Source organism: Pyrus communis, chromosome 4, assembly GCF_041283825.1.
Source record: "Pyrus communis isolate YQ-2024b chromosome 4, ASM4128382v1, whole genome shotgun sequence".
Classification (NCBI taxonomy): domain Eukaryota; kingdom Viridiplantae; phylum Streptophyta; class Magnoliopsida; order Rosales; family Rosaceae; genus Pyrus; species Pyrus communis.
In genome coordinates, this window is record NC_142568.1 from 5,135,669 (window position 1) to 5,151,798 (window position 16,130).

The 16,130-nt window shown below is 34.8% G+C and overlaps 1 long non-coding RNA gene across 1 annotated transcript; it reads left to right on the forward strand.

Moving 5' to 3' along the window:
• Positions 1-595: 595 nt before the first annotated feature.
• On the forward strand, positions 596-2,574 carry LOC137721917 (uncharacterized). Its single transcript, XR_015961207.1, has 3 exons — positions 596-723; positions 1,368-1,404; positions 2,094-2,574. It is a non-coding gene; the product is annotated as an uncharacterized LOC137721917 (long non-coding RNA).
• Positions 2,575-16,130: the final 13,556 nt, after the last annotated feature.

Genomic DNA, 16,130 nt, shown 5'->3' on the forward strand with positions numbered 1-16,130 from the left:
AACAATGAGAGAAAAAAGTTGGAGAGACAAAGAAGTGGGAGAGAGAAGAAAGTGAAAGAGTCCTGCAACATAAATTGGAGGGAATATTTGGGATGGATAACCGTATCTTGCCACCAATTGTTCATTTTTTTTAAAAAAGAAAGAAAACAAAAAAAATTTCCATTAGATTGATGTATATTAATTAGTAAGAAATATAATTATGAGAATCCTAAATATAAAAGAATGGGAAAAAAAAAATTACATTTAAGACTTGTCACGTGGCGATTTTTTAGTGGATTGTAGTGCCCCTTAGCAAATTCCAGTGGTAAGCCAAGCCCCACACAAGTTTTTCTCATTTTAGAGGGGTGTATTCAATTGGGATTTTAAGAGAATTTCAGGGAATTAATAATTCCAGGGGTATTCAATTGGGAATTTAAAAGACTTTATAAAAGTCTTGGTGTATTCAATTGAGATTCTTAAAGATTTCTTACAATTCCCTATAAATTTAGGTGTATTCAATCATAACTTTTTTAAAGTCTCCACAAGTTTAGGTGTGTTGAAAAAGGAATTGGATTTGAATAGATTTGTGATTTGGTAGATTTTGAAGGATTTCAAGGTGACATGTGTAAATACCGAAGAGCTTGGCAAATCTCACCTCAACTCTAGAAACTTTGAGAGATTTTGAGCGTGCTGCTCTCTCCTCGAGAGAGTGTCTTCTCCTCTCCAGAAACATCGGGCTCCAAGGTAAAAATTTTCTTACCTTGTACATGTCATCTTTTTTTCTCTCCTTCAAGCTTCATGATTTTTCTTGTTTTGATAGTGTTGTTCTAGGGTTAGGATTTTTCTGGTTACTTTGGAGTCAAGGTTTTTCTTGTTAGGGTTAGGGTTTTTCTTGTTAGAGTTAAGGTTTTTATTGTTAGGGTTAAGGTTTTTCTTGACGACGTTTTGTTAATTTCATACCACGAAACTTTAGTTGAGCACATGATTATGTTTATGGCTTCTTGATATTGCAGTTGATGACTTATGTTTAGGGGCCCTGATGTATTGTTCCAGTATGATCTTTAGAGATATGAATTCACATGGATGTGTTTCTGTAAGCCATAACCTGAGTCTTGCAACCTCATTCTTTATCTTTTCATCTTAAATAATAAAAAATTATTTCATGGCTCAAAAAAATTTGTTTTAGTCGAAACATGGTAGGGTGAAGTTGTTCCCTTGATTTTTCAACCTTTGTATCGAAACCAGTGGACTTTCCCCTCCAAAAGATGTTGAGTTTCTGCTTTCTTTATTCTTTTAAAATGTTTCTTGCTCACTTATATGAATTAGCTGTGAATAAAGAATCCTTGTGATCATATAAATAGACTAATTAATCCTTTTTTATCTTATAGGGAGTTCATTTGGAGTTGCAAGGCATCGATTTCAGAGGTGAGGCATTTTAATTGTATGTTGTATTTTTAATTCCATTGATGTCCAATATTCTTCTAAACTATTGTCCTAATATTCAGAACTCACCTTGATATGTAAATATCTGATTGGAACGATTTATGAGCTTATTTAGATTGTAATCCCTATTACCATGTTATGCTTTTATTGTCATGTCTCATTGTTTTATGATAATGCGTCATCTAGTAAGATTATAAATGGGAGATTCACAACAAGAAAAGGCAAAAAGAAACTATAATCAGTGGTTCGTGCAAGAGAACAACATGTTGTTACAACTACTTGTTGAGGTCGTAAACAATGGATGGCGTGATACTAATGGTATAATAAGCAAGCACACTATAGAAGCCAAAATTGTTCATGTGCTCAATGAAAAACTTGGGTGTAAAAAAAACTGAAGATCATGTTAAGAACGATATGAAAACATTGAAGGGTCGATTTCAATCAATTTGCCAGCTTTTTAGACAGTTCTGGATTTGGATGGGACCCTGTCACAAAGAAGTTCACAACTAGTGATGAAGTATGGGAATGTTTCCTTAGGGTGAGTTTTGTTTTTTATTTTTATTTATTTATTTATTTATTTTTAAGAATATATTATTTACACATGATGATCTTTCATGTTTATACATTTTGTATTTAACAATTTTATTTTATTTTATTTTATTTTTTGCTAGTCTCACCTAAAGAGTGAAGGTGTTCGCAAAGAGACAGACTATGAATATTTGATGATTGTTTTTGGTGATGGAACAGCTAAAGGAAATAACTCAATTGGATTGGGCAATGATGCTGATGCCACAACATATAGAGTTGAAGAAAGTAGGCCAGTCTGTGTTAGCTTGTGCAGGGTTGCACAACTTTCTTCGCAAGTGCTGTTCTAATGAATTTCCAATTGAACTAGAAGACGATGAATCTAAAGATGAAGAAAATGATGATGAACTAGGTAATCAAACTCATTAGCAACAACGACAAATTGCTAATATAGCTACAAATATGTGGACATATGCTGGGAGTGATAGCATTCAAAGATGAGAAATAGATAATTAATTATTTTTACGGATTGGACTATGCAATTTGTGTTTGAGAAATCTTTGATAGCTAGTTTATTTTGTAAGCCTTAACTTTCAAGATTTTGGATGCCAATGTTAATTTCACTTTGATGGCAACTTGAAAACATTGCGATTTGGGTCCTAAGGCCAATTGTTGAGATTAATAGAATAAAACTGATTTTGGCTTGTAAAGGGAAGGAAATTATTGATCAAATTCTTTGAAATTCTCTAACCCCATGTAAAGAATTCTCTTACAATTCATGTGAATTCTCTGAAAATTATAATTAATTCACTCAAAATCTCTAGGAATTCATATTTTTTTTCTTTCTCTCAAACTATCTCAAAGTCCATAGATTTGAATTCTCTGAAACTCTCTCAAAATCCTAATTGAATACACACCCCTTAAGCATTCACAAATCTCACCTCTACCTGAGAACTCGAGAGAATTAAATCAAAATTTTACAGGGAATCTCTACAATTCAGTTAAACCACATCAGCATTTATGGATTTATAAATCCACTAAAATCCTTCAAAATCTCAATTGAATACCCTCTCCTAAAATTGCATCAAAATCCATGAATTTATAAATCCATTAAAATCTCAATTGAATACACCCTCCTAAATTGCATCAAAATCTATGAATTTATAAATCCATTAAAAATCTCAATTGAATACAAACTCCTAAACTCCATCAAAATTCATAAATTTATAAATCCATTAAAATCCCTCAAAATCTCAATTAAATACAACTAATTCTAAAAGCAAACGAAAATGTTTAGAAAATTATCAATACAATCCCAAACTTGTATACCCAGACATCATTTACTAAATAAATGTCACGCTATCGACATTCAATTATCGAATCACGTATTAAATGCAAGAAAAAAAAATGTAAATCTGTGTTGATATCATTTTAATTATTCAAGCAACTCTATAAATTCAATCCCACAGGCCACAGCAACAACAACGAATCACAAATCCAAGTCTAATAGTAAAATTGTTCTATTTTTTTTTTTAGAAAATAGTAATTGTAAGGGGATAAGATGGCGAAGGTGGTACCTCAACTCAACCTTGTAATCATCATGGTTATGCTTGGTTCAGGTATATTGCCTTTATGTTCCATATTTGTCAATTACCCAAAGAACAAAGTTTTTAATGACCATTTTGTTGGTGGTTAATCAGCAATCGTCGCCAAAGCAATCATTCAAGGACGTGACTCAAATGGTAAGTTTAAAATCATTTTATCTTCGTATTATACCAATAATACTCGACCTATTATAAGGTCCAATTTTGATACAAACAATGAGGCTCTAATTAAATGGACTGAATAAGACATTTTCATAGGGTTCGAAACCCGCTACTGTTATGGAAATCAGATTTGTGGTCAGAGAGAGGCTGAAATGCCTCTATGAGTTTTTCTGACTTCAGAATAAGAAGATAACCGTGTCTTACTACCAGTTGTTTTATTTTTTTTTTTTTTTAAAAAAAGACATTCTCAGATCACTTAACATGTTCATATTAAAATTTCTCAAAAACATGACGTTTTTATGACCATCAACTCCAACTTGGTATGGATAATTTTGTAGGCTCCGAAAACCCCAAATTAAAAATCGAAGCGAACAAGTTTGGGAATTTAAAATATTTATCGAAACCGAACTGTAATGTTTGATTTCTTGAAATTTAGTAAAATTGGAAAAAATTTAGTATTTCGAGTCGGTTCGGCCAAAGCATATCGAAAAGAAGGAAGGAGAAATTGCAGGAGTATTCAAAGTGCTTCAAATTGCAAGAGGATTCAAATCTTAGAAACAACCAACAACTGCAAACAAAAAACAACAGCAACCATCAAAGTCATAACCCTTAAATTCAGCCAATTCTCTAGTAATTTACCCCAAATTCTATAACTCATCGCCAATTTGAAATTAAAATACTTAATTTTAGAATTTCACAATTTGTAATTAGACTTATTTTGAAGGAGAGAGACAAGCAGGATGGACTGGTGGTGTCTAGCCACCATTTAGAATGAGAGGGAGAGAGACGACCGACAAAGTGGTTGTGGTGGCTTGGTTCGAGATTGCGAAGATGGTATGGGTTCAAGATTTTTGCGATTTGCAATTGAGAGCGACGTTTGGTGTGGGCAGCAACGTTTAGACAGGTAGAGAAGAAAGTAATGAAAGATCGAGAGATGGCGTCAGGGTCGAGAGAGAGAGGGAGTGAGTTACTGAGGTCGGGTTGAGAGAGAGTTGAGTTTAAACGAACGGTTGAGATTCAATCTCAAACAAATCCAACGGCTAATATTAATTCAATTAAATATTAAATTGTATTAAAAACTATATCAGTTCGGTTCGAGATTACTGAACAAATGTTTAATGAAAAACGAAATCATAGCGAAACTTTCGGTTTTAATTTTTGGTTTTCGGTATAGTTTGTTTTCGAATAGTTCGGTTTTGGGTTCAATAATTTTCGGTTCTAGTTCAGGTGTTTTGAGAATTTTATTTAGCCCTATAATTTTGTAGAATTTATTGCTTTATTGTTGTTGTCATTGATGTTGTTTTTTTCATGTAAAATTGGCATTTGTGCAGGTAATATGGTGACGACGACAGTTGAGAATGGGTGCAAAAAAGTGTTGTACGATGTGTATTGCAGCAAACCAGGACATGACAAGAAATGCACTAAGAAATGTTTGGAGATAGATTCCCAAAGCAATTCATATTGCGACCTACTAGTACCGGGCCAGACCAAGCATAAATATTTTTGTATATGTATCTTGCCTTGCTAGATGCTTTTTTGCTCCATTTTGGTTGTCTATCCTTTGAATAAATAAAAAGTGTCAGTAGGGATTGATATGGAACATCTTGTACCCCATGTTCACACTCAAAATGGCTTGGCAGAAGTTTTCATAGAATGCCTTCAATTGATAGCTCGGACTTTAGTTATGAGAACTAAACTGCCGGTATCTGCTTAGGGCCATGCAGTATTACACGCAACTATGCTGGTCCGTCTGAGACCCACCGTTACCTAACCACATTCACCGTTATAGTTGGCCACTAGATACTAGCCTGACATCTCGCATTTATAGGTGTTTGGGTGCATCAATTATGTGCCAATAGCACCGCCACTACATACCAAAATGGGTCCTCAAAGAAAAATGGGAATCTATGTCGGTTATGATTCGCCATCAATTGTTCGCTATTTAGAACCTTTGACATGAGATCTTTTTACTGCACATTTTGTGGATTGTTACTTTGATGAGACAGTCTTCCTACCGTTAAGGGGAGATAAGCATGCTAACGTTCATGGAGAACACTGCAAATTATCATGGTATGCTCCCACTATGTCTCATTTAGATCCCCGCACTGTCCAGTTTGAAACTGAGGTGCGATGAATTATAAATCTACAGAGCATTTTTCAAAGCATGTTGGATGCTTTTAATGATCTAGCAAAAGTGATAAGATCACATATACCCGCTGTAAACAGACCTGCAGGGATAAATGTACCCCGCGTACTTCAACAACCCACCTAGGAAGGCTGGCTATCCTCGAAGGTGGGGAGGCCGCACCTTCCACGTGGCATGGTACATTGGTGGCTAGCTAATCATCTGCTCCGACCCTGAAGTGTGGCAGACCCCTTAGTTCAAAGGATTCACAACACCAGAAGAGGTTATTCTAGATTACGGTGATGCTTTAGATGAAACATATCGGCCTCCCGAGAATCGTGAAATTTCGGTCCACTACACAGTATTAGATGAGGTTTAGAATCAGAATGAGATGATTGTCGACGATGCATTTGTATACTCAGTAGCTACTGACATTATGCTTAGCGACATTGCACCACGTTCCGTCAATGAATGTCGACGTAGAACAAATTGGTCAAACTAGAAACAAGCAATCCTGGTCAAACTCGATTCGCTTGTGAAACGTAAGGTGTTTAGACCTATTGTTCCTACACCACCACGCTTGAAGCTCGTTGGCTACAAGTGGGCTTTCGTGAGAAAGCGTAATGAGAATAATGAAATAGTACAATACAAAGCATGTCTCGTGGCGCAAGGCTTTTCTCAACGCCCTGGGATTGATTACTAGGAGATGTTTTCCTTCGTAATGGATGTTATAACGTTCCGCTACCTTATCAGTTTGGTAGTTTCTGAAATACTGAATATGCAGCTTATGGATGTGGTAACCGCATATCTCTATGGGGATCTAGATATGGAAATTTACATGAAAGACCCAGAAGGACTTCCATTGACTAGCTCACATAGTTCTAGACCACGGAACACTCTCTCAATTAGGTTGAGGGGGTTACTCTACGGATTGAAACAATCCGAGCGGATGTGGTATTACCGTCTGAGCGAATATTTGACAAGTCAGGGTAATGTGAACAACGAACTATGCCCGCGTGTTTTCATTAAGAAGTCACATTTCGGATTTGCAATAATTGCAGTTTATGTCGATGACAGAACCTAATCGGGACTCCAACAAAGCTTGAGGAAATTGCTATGCACTTAAAATCGGAATTTGAGATGAAGGATCTTGGGAAAACTCGATACTGGCTCGACCTAGAGATCGAGCATTGTTTGGATGGAATCCTAGTACATCAATCGAACTACACGCAGAAGGTGTTGCAATGTTTTAATGAGGATAAAACGAAGCCTTCGAGTACACCCATGGTCGTTCGGACTCTAGATGCTAAACGCGATCCCTTCCGTCCAAATGAGGATGAGGAATAGATTTTGGAACCCGAAGTTCCTTACCTAAGTGTATGTCACGCCCCAAGCCAAGGATTAACGTAAACCTTGGTTCAAAACGTGAATCACACCTTAATTATAATCTTAACTAATATAATTAAGAATGTGACTTGAAATAAAAACATGTATAACTCGCTTGGAATAAAATTCAAATTTAACTGAACAACATATTACTGAAAGTTTCAGCCAAAATTACAACCTATGAACTACTCAGAGTTCACACAAAAGTAGTTCTTTATTCAAACAAGAAAGCAAACACCAACAAGCTTACCTTTTTATTTCTTTATACGTAGTTACACAACAGACAGCAAGCAGACCTTTACGTTTTTAGTTTTGTATCTGCAAAATTTCGTTAGGGTGAGCTTAAAAAGTTCAGTAAGGACATATCTACTAAAATAATAAAGTATAATTAACATAGCAGAATTAAAACCATGATCAAAATGATGCGTAAGAATGCAATGCAAATGCCTTAACTATACCCATTAATCCACATAACTAAACACCCAGACCTTGTACGTCCCATTCCGTACTTATACCACTTGATTCCGAGTGTTTAAATATATGAACTAACCCCCATCCCTAAATATCCCCGAACTCCCCTTTTTGTTAGTCATCTTGCCTAAACTCTTCGTCTCCAGTCCCGAATTACCCTTAAAGAATCTATGCATTGTGGGCTCGCCTGAGACCTGGTAGCTACTAAGAGTTTGGCTCAACTACACAAAAACTAATAGTCACCACCTTAAATTTCTGAAGTTCTTTTTGACAATCCCACTTTACTCTTACATCATGGATCTAAATTTCATTTCGAACATTTATACTCAAATAACCATAAAAAACAGTATTCATATTCAATTTGAATTCAATATGTATATCAAACTTGTATGTATACTTAAGTAAGAAATAATTAAATTAATACATATAGAAGGTTTCCTGCAACCCCTACCTTGAATTTGATTAATTTTGTTCCTCTGAAGAACCTAATTGGAACACAAAAATACAACCAAAAGTATAAACACAAGTAACACGTATTAGAAACCAAACTAAATGTTCACTCACAAAATTGATATTATCTATGGAAAGTATATAAATTCTGGAATCTTATAACTCAAATAATGTTACTTAAATAAACTAAAGAAGACTAGAAAGGAATCTGGAAAAGAAATTAGATGTGGTAAAAACAGTACTTTGCATCTCCACAAAACCCAAATACTTCCAGGTAGTCCAGAAATCATGTATACAAAACCCAAATATAACATGATTCAAAATTAACAAGAAATTAACCTTTTGAACCAAACCCTTGATCAAGAAATTTGATCTACACACCCAATCCGAATTACCCAACTCTAATTCAAGTTCAAATTGGTTCATTGAATAGTAGAAAACCCTAAATAAAACTAAGAACTCCAAATACATCTCATGGCAGTTTCAATTCAACTAAGGACATTAAATTTGAAAACTCTAAATAATCAAGGAACAAGAAATTTACCCTTCAAATCTCTGAATCCTTCCTTCAAAATCACGTTCTTTATCTCTCAATTTCTCTGCACCCTTTTCTATTTCTGATGTTTTCCCACTTCTCTGCAACCCTTTTATAGTTTCTTTAATCCTACTCAATCCTATCAGAGCCATGATGAAAACCTAGCTTCCTAGGCCATCCACCTCCTGCTTATAGACCTCCGTGTCTCTTCTCAGTTCATCCTCTGCCGTACACACTCCTTAGTGCAATAGGAGATGATCAACTCTTTATAACACACTCCTTTGATCAATCAAATCTCAACCTATCACAAGATTTCCTAACCTTTATCTGATTTGAATATGAAGAAAGAAGATTTTTTTTCTTCCTAGAGCTGTGGAAGAGCCACATCCTCCCTGCTTTCTTGTTTCCATCGCACAGAAAGGAAGAACGGGAAAGAACATTCTTTTCCTTTCTTTTGTAATATATATATATATATATATATATATATATATATATATATATATATATTAAATACTACTTCATTGCTATACCAAAAAATAAATAAATCCTTATTTATACCCTAAAACAATTATAATAATAACAATAATAAGAAATCTAATAAATAAAAAGTATAGTATTAAAAGCTATTAAACAAATAAAAACTAAGTAGACTAAAATTTTGTATAAAAACAATTATAATCACACTTCACTCTTAATTAAACGAGGGATATTACAATCTACCCTCCTTAAAAGAAATTTTGTCCTCGAAATTTAAACTTACCCGAAACAATGAAAAGTTCTAGATATTTCATACACATTTCCTTCTCTAACTCCCATGTAGCTTCCTCTACATTGTCATGTTGCCATAAAACTTTGACAAATGGAATAGTTTTTGTGTGTAGCACTTGCGTTTTGTGATCTTGTATTTGAATTGGCTTATCCTCAAATGATAGTTGTTCATCCATTGTGAGTTCTCCCCAGTCGATTACATGAGATGGATCTAGTTCATACTTTCTAAGCATAGAGACATGGAACACATTACGTATGCTTGAAAGTTGATGAGGTAGTGCTAATTTGTACGTGACTTCGCCTATTATTTCCAATATTTCGAATGGTCCAATAAACCGTGGTGATAATTTTCTAGACTTTCCAAACCTTTTGATCCCTTTTCTTGGTGATACCTTAAGAAATACATTATCTCCAACATCAAACTTTAAGGGCTTTGTCCTTCTATTTGCATAACTTTTTTGTCGACTTTGAGCCGTTAAGAGACGTTGTCTGATGACGTTGATCTTTTCAGTAATCTCTTGTACATAATTGGTTCCTATCAACGCAATTCCCCCTACATCTGTCCAACATAAAGGCGATCGACAAGGTCTTCTATACAAAGCTTCATACGGTGCCATTTGAATGCTTGATTGATAACTATTATTGTAAACGAACTCTGCTAATGATAAATGATCTTCCCAACTTCTGCCAAAGTCTAAAATGCATGCTCTCAACATGTCCTCCAAAATTTGAATAGTTCTTTCCGACTGCCCATCTGTTTGTGGATGAAAAACACTACTTAAATTGAGCTTTGTTTCGAAAGCTTTTTGTAAACTTCCCTATAATTGAGAAGTAAATTTAGAATCTCTATCTGACACAATAGAAATAGGAATTCCATGTAATTTTACTATCTCTTGAACGTAAAGTTTCCCAAGAACTTCTGTAGAATAGATGGTTTTAACTGGTAAGAAATGTGCTGACTTGGTCAGACGATCCACAATAACCCATATCGCATCTCATTGTTTTGGAGATTTTGGTAAACCTGTAACAAAATCCATAGTTACATGATCCCATTTCCACTTTGCTATGGGTAACGATTGTAGTGGGCCTGATGGTTTCTAATGTTTGGCTTTTACTTGCTGAAAAGTGAGACATTTTGCAACAAAACCCACTACATCACTTTTCATACCGTTCGACCAAAATTGACGTAAAAGATATTGATACACCTTGGTTCCTCCAGGATGAATTGTGTAGGATGAATAATGACCTTCCTGGAGAACGTCATTTCTAAGATCAGAAAATTTTGGTACGTACAATCTATTCAAATACTTCAATCCACCATCTGCATGCAATTTCCATCCTTCAATTGTCTCTCTAGTTGAATTTTTTGTTCGAATGGATTGAGATAGAGAATTAATTTGTTGTGCATCACTAATCCTTCCAACTAAAGATGGGTGGGTAACTAAATTACATAAATATGCACAACCTTCTTGTATTCCTACATGCAACTCAAAATTATAAAGGCATTCTATCATCTTTGACTTTTGATAATACAAATTAGCCACAAATCCTTGGGGTTTTCTACTTAAGGCGTCTGCTACAAAATTAGCCCTTCTTGGATGGTAATGTAAACCAAAGTCATAATCTTCTAAATATTCCATCCACCATCGTTGCCTTAGATTTAACTCTTTTTGTGTGAATAAGTATTTCAAACTTTTATGATCATAATAGAGTTCAAATCATTCCCCGTACAAGTAATGTCTCCATGTCTTCAATGCGCGAACAATGGCTGCCAATTCAAGGTCATGTGTCGGACAATTTTTTTCATGTGGTTTTAGTTGACGAGAAGCATAAGCAACAACTCTGTTTGATTGCATCAAAACACATCCTAGTCCATGTAATGACGCATCCATGTAAACTATATAGCCAACTCCTGTTTTAGGAATGATTAACATAAGAGCAGTTGTCAATCAAACTTTTAACTCTCGAAGTGATTTTTCACACTCATCAGTCCAAACAAATTTAACTTCTTTTTGTGTCAACTTGGTCATTAGAGCAGCTAATTGAGAAAAATCTTTAATAAATCTTCTATAATAACCAACCGAACCTAGAAAACTTCATATCTCATGAAAATTTTTGGTTGATTCCAATTTAACACTGCTTCCACCTTTGAGTTGTCCACTGCGATGCCTTTATTTGAAATGACGTGTCCTAAAATTGTTACTTCAGTCAACCAGAACTCACACTTACTTAACTTGGCAAACAATTTATGTTCTCCTAATGTCTGTAAAACGATTGACAAGTGTTCTTCATGATCCTCCTTAGACTTGGAATAGATAAGAATGTCATCAATGAAGACAATAACAAATTGGTCCAAATATGGTTGGAAAACTCGATTCATTAAGTCCATGAATGCTGCTGGAGCATTTGTTAATCCAAATGGCATGACCAAAAATTCATAATGTCCATATCGAGTTCTGAAAGCAGTCTTTGGTATATCTTCCGCCTTTACTCTAAGTTGGTGATAACCAGAACAAAGATCAATCTTCAAAAAATATCTAACACCTCCCAGTTGATCAAATAAATCATCAATCCTAGGCAAAGGGTATTTATTCTTTATCCTGATTCTATTTAGTAAACGATAATCGATACAGAACCTAAGGGTTAAATCACTCTTCTTTACAAATAAGGCAGGAGCACCCCAAGGTGATGTACTAGGCCGAATAAAACCTTTCTCTTGAAGCTCTTGAAGTTGCTTTTTGAGTTCCTTCAATTCCACTAGTGCCACACGGTATGGAGGTATAGAAATAGGTGATGTTCCTGGATACATCTCAATGGAAAATTCTATTTCTTTAATAGGTGGTAATCCTGGTAAGTCTTCTGGAAATACATCAATGAAATCCCTCACCACAAGAATAGATTCAATTTTGGATTCACTTATACCTTTTGCAATCATATGTCCAATTTGGCTCAAATAATTCACTTTTCTTTTATCCAAAATCGAATTAGGTTTTGAGACCTTTGTATCACCATAGAAACTAAACTTTTCTCCACCTAGGGTTGTCAAGGTTACCAATTTCTTTCCACAATCAATAGTAGCTTCAAATCGCTTAAGCAAATCCATTCCAAATATTACATCATAATCCAACAAGTCCAACAACAACAAATCACAATCCAATTTATGATGTAATATATCTATTGTGGATGATCTACATACTTGATTTACTTTTACGCAACTTCCCCAAAGAGATCCGATAAAAAATGGACGTTTCTATAGATTCAGACTTTAACTCTAGAATAGATACAAATGATGTAGATATAAATGAATTTGTAGCACCAGGGTCGAACAATATTCTAGCTAATGAGTTAAAGATTAGAAATGTACCTTCCACTAATCCTGGATCTTGTTGCTCAGCTACTTGACCAACAGCATAAACTCGACCTTGAGTAAGTTGTCCAGGTCTCCTAACACCTGGCGATGCCTTAGGTCTCATTGATGCAGGTTGTCCTTTTAGACGTTGTGCCTGTTGATTAACAGGTCCTTGAAATTGATTCAGTGGAGGTTGGTACAGAACACGATATGGTGGTGGTGGTGGTGCATGGAATTATGGTTGTGGAATTCTAGGTGCTTGGTTCATTTGCAACCTTGGACATTCCCTTTGATAGTGTCCTAATTGCCCACAACAAAAGCAAGATCATCCTCGAGTTTGACCAAAGAGTGTTTGATTTTGTTGAAAGCGAGGTGGAACAAATCTTGGGCGTTTACTATTTTGTCCTGCACCTGGGTTCTTATCCTCTAAAGCTCTTTTATAACCTAAAATCATCTGTTTTGCAATTAAAACACAATCAACAATCTCATCATACCTCTTTAGTTTAAAAGAAGGCTATTACTTCTCCCAACATATATAAGGCTACACACTAATTACACCAAAAATCAACCATTCATATCAACACTTCACTGCAAAATATTTACACCAGTCACTTCCCAAACCTGAACTTAGTCTTCATTTAAATCGAACTGACATTCGGGAAGTCCAACACTTTCAAAAGGTTCAACAAGGTCCTCTTCATCATCAAACTCAGAATGGATAGAGATAATAGGTGGAGGAGTAACTGATGGTGCAGGAATAAAAGCTACATTATCATATAGGTCTTCCGGAATTTTTGGTACTCCTTGAGCTAGAACTTGAACAGGAACCTGGGCTAAGTTAACACCTGGCGGAGGCCATATATTTCCACCTAAAGCTGTCACATGGTTCATAACATCACCATGAAGATTTTCACTGGACTCTATCTGGATACGATATTGAGTCTTGATGTTCAGCGACTTCTTTATATGCCTAAGTACTTCCTATTGCATCTCTAGCCTATAAAACATTCTTCTACGGTTGCTTTCATATGTATCATACACCAACTCCATAAAGGCTTCATTACGAAGGTGGGTATGGTACAGGTCTTCATTATAAGGCTCTAAACCGTTGGGTCCCAGCTTAAATCTGCCCCATGCATCATTTCCATTTGCAGGATGCATCTAAACATCATCATATAAAGTTAGTAATCAAATAACAAATAAACACATATGGTTAAACAAAACCTAGAGCTCTGATACCAAATTGTCACGCCCTAAGCCAAGGATTAACGTAAACCTTGGTTCAGAATGTGAATCACACCTTAATTATAATCTTAACTAATATAATTAAGAATGTGACTTGAAATAAAAGCATGTATAACTCGCTTGGAATAAAATTCAAATTTAACTAAACAACATATTATTGAAAGTTTCAGCCAAAATTACAACCTATGAACTACTCAGAGTTCACCCAAAAGTAGTTCTTTATTCAAACAAGAGAGCAAAAACCAACAAGCTCATCTTTTTATTTCTTTATACATAGTTACACAATAGACAGCAAGCAGACCTTTAGGTTTCTAGTTCTGTACCTGCAAAATTTCGTTAGGGTGAGCTTAAAAAGCTCAATAGGGACATATACCTTCATTACTAAAATAATAAAGTAGAATTAACATAGTAGAATTAAAACCATGATCAGAATGATGCGTAAGAATGCAATGCAAATGCCTTAACTATACTCGTTAATCCACATAACTAAACACCCAGAACTTATACATCTCATTCTGTACTTATACCACTTGATTCCGAGTGTTTAAATATATGAACTATAACCCCCATCCCTAAACATCCCCGAACTCCCCTTTTTGTTAGTCATCTTGCCTAAACTCTTCATCTCCAATCCTGAATTATCCTTAAAGAATCTGTGCACTGTGGACTCGCCTGAGACCTGCTACCTACTAAGAGTTTGGCTCAACTACACAAAAACTAATAGTCACCACCTTAAATTTCTTAAGTTCTTTCCGGCAATCCCACTTTACTCCCACATCATGGATCTAAATTTCATGTCGAACATTTATACTCAAATAACCATCAGAAACAGTATTCATATTCAATTTGAATTCAATATGTATATCAAACTTGTATGTATATTTAAGTAAGAAATAATTAAATTAATACATATAGAAGGTTTCCCAGAACCCCTTACCTTGAATTTGATTAATTTTGTTCCTCTAAAGAACCTAATCGAAACTCAAAAATACAACCAAAAGTATAATCACAAGTAACACATATTAGAAACCAAACTAAGTGTTCAATCACAAAATTGATATTATCTATGGAAAGTATATAAATTCTGGAATCTTATAACTCAAATAATGCTACTCAAATAAACTAAAGAAGACTAGAAAGGAATCTGGAAAAGAAATTAGGTGTGGTAAAAACAGTACTTTGCATCTCCACAAAATTTGCAGAAAAACAGCACTATTGAACCAAGTTTAGACTCCTTTTTGAACATTTAAAACTAAACCAAATCGTATAATATTGAATGGGTTTTGAAGTTTGTGTTATGTTCTTTAAAAGCATATAAAGTTTGTAAAAAACGGAGCTCTAAATTGGAAGTTATGCCAAAAGAAAAATGGAGTCTTAAAATTGGAAACCCAGTTTTCTGCTGCTGTTTGGCAGCTCGCGACCCAAATTTAAATAAGGTTTTGATCAACCAAAACTCAACAGAACGGAGTGAAAACAATTGGATTACGATCATGGACATATGCATTTTCAACACACTAAATGTTTTCTCTAAAGGAGCACACAAAGACCTATACATTAAGAGCAAAATAAGGCTACACGAAACTTGAGTTTTCTCTGCACAGAAATCAATTTTCTGCAACTTACATAACATTACACTTCTAGTTCATATAACAAAACCCGAAATACTTCCAGGTAGTCTAGAAATCATGTATACAAAACCCAAATATAACATGATTCAAAATTAACAAGAAATTAATCTTTTAAACCAAACCCTTGATCAAGAAATTTGATCTACACACCCAATCCGAATTACCCAACTCTAATTCAAGTTCAGATTGGTTCATTGAACAGTAGAAAACCCTAAATAAAACTAAGAACTCCAAATAAATCTCATGGCAGTTTCAATTCAACGAAGGAAATTAAATTCGAAAAATCTAAATAATCAAGGAACAAGAAATTTACCCTTCAAATCTCTGGATCCTTCCTTCAAAATCACGTTCTCTATCTCTCAATTTCTCTGCCCCATTTTCTATTTCTGATGTTTTCCCACTTCTCTACAGCCCCTTTTATAGTTTCTCTAATCCTACTCAATCCTATCAGAGCCATGAT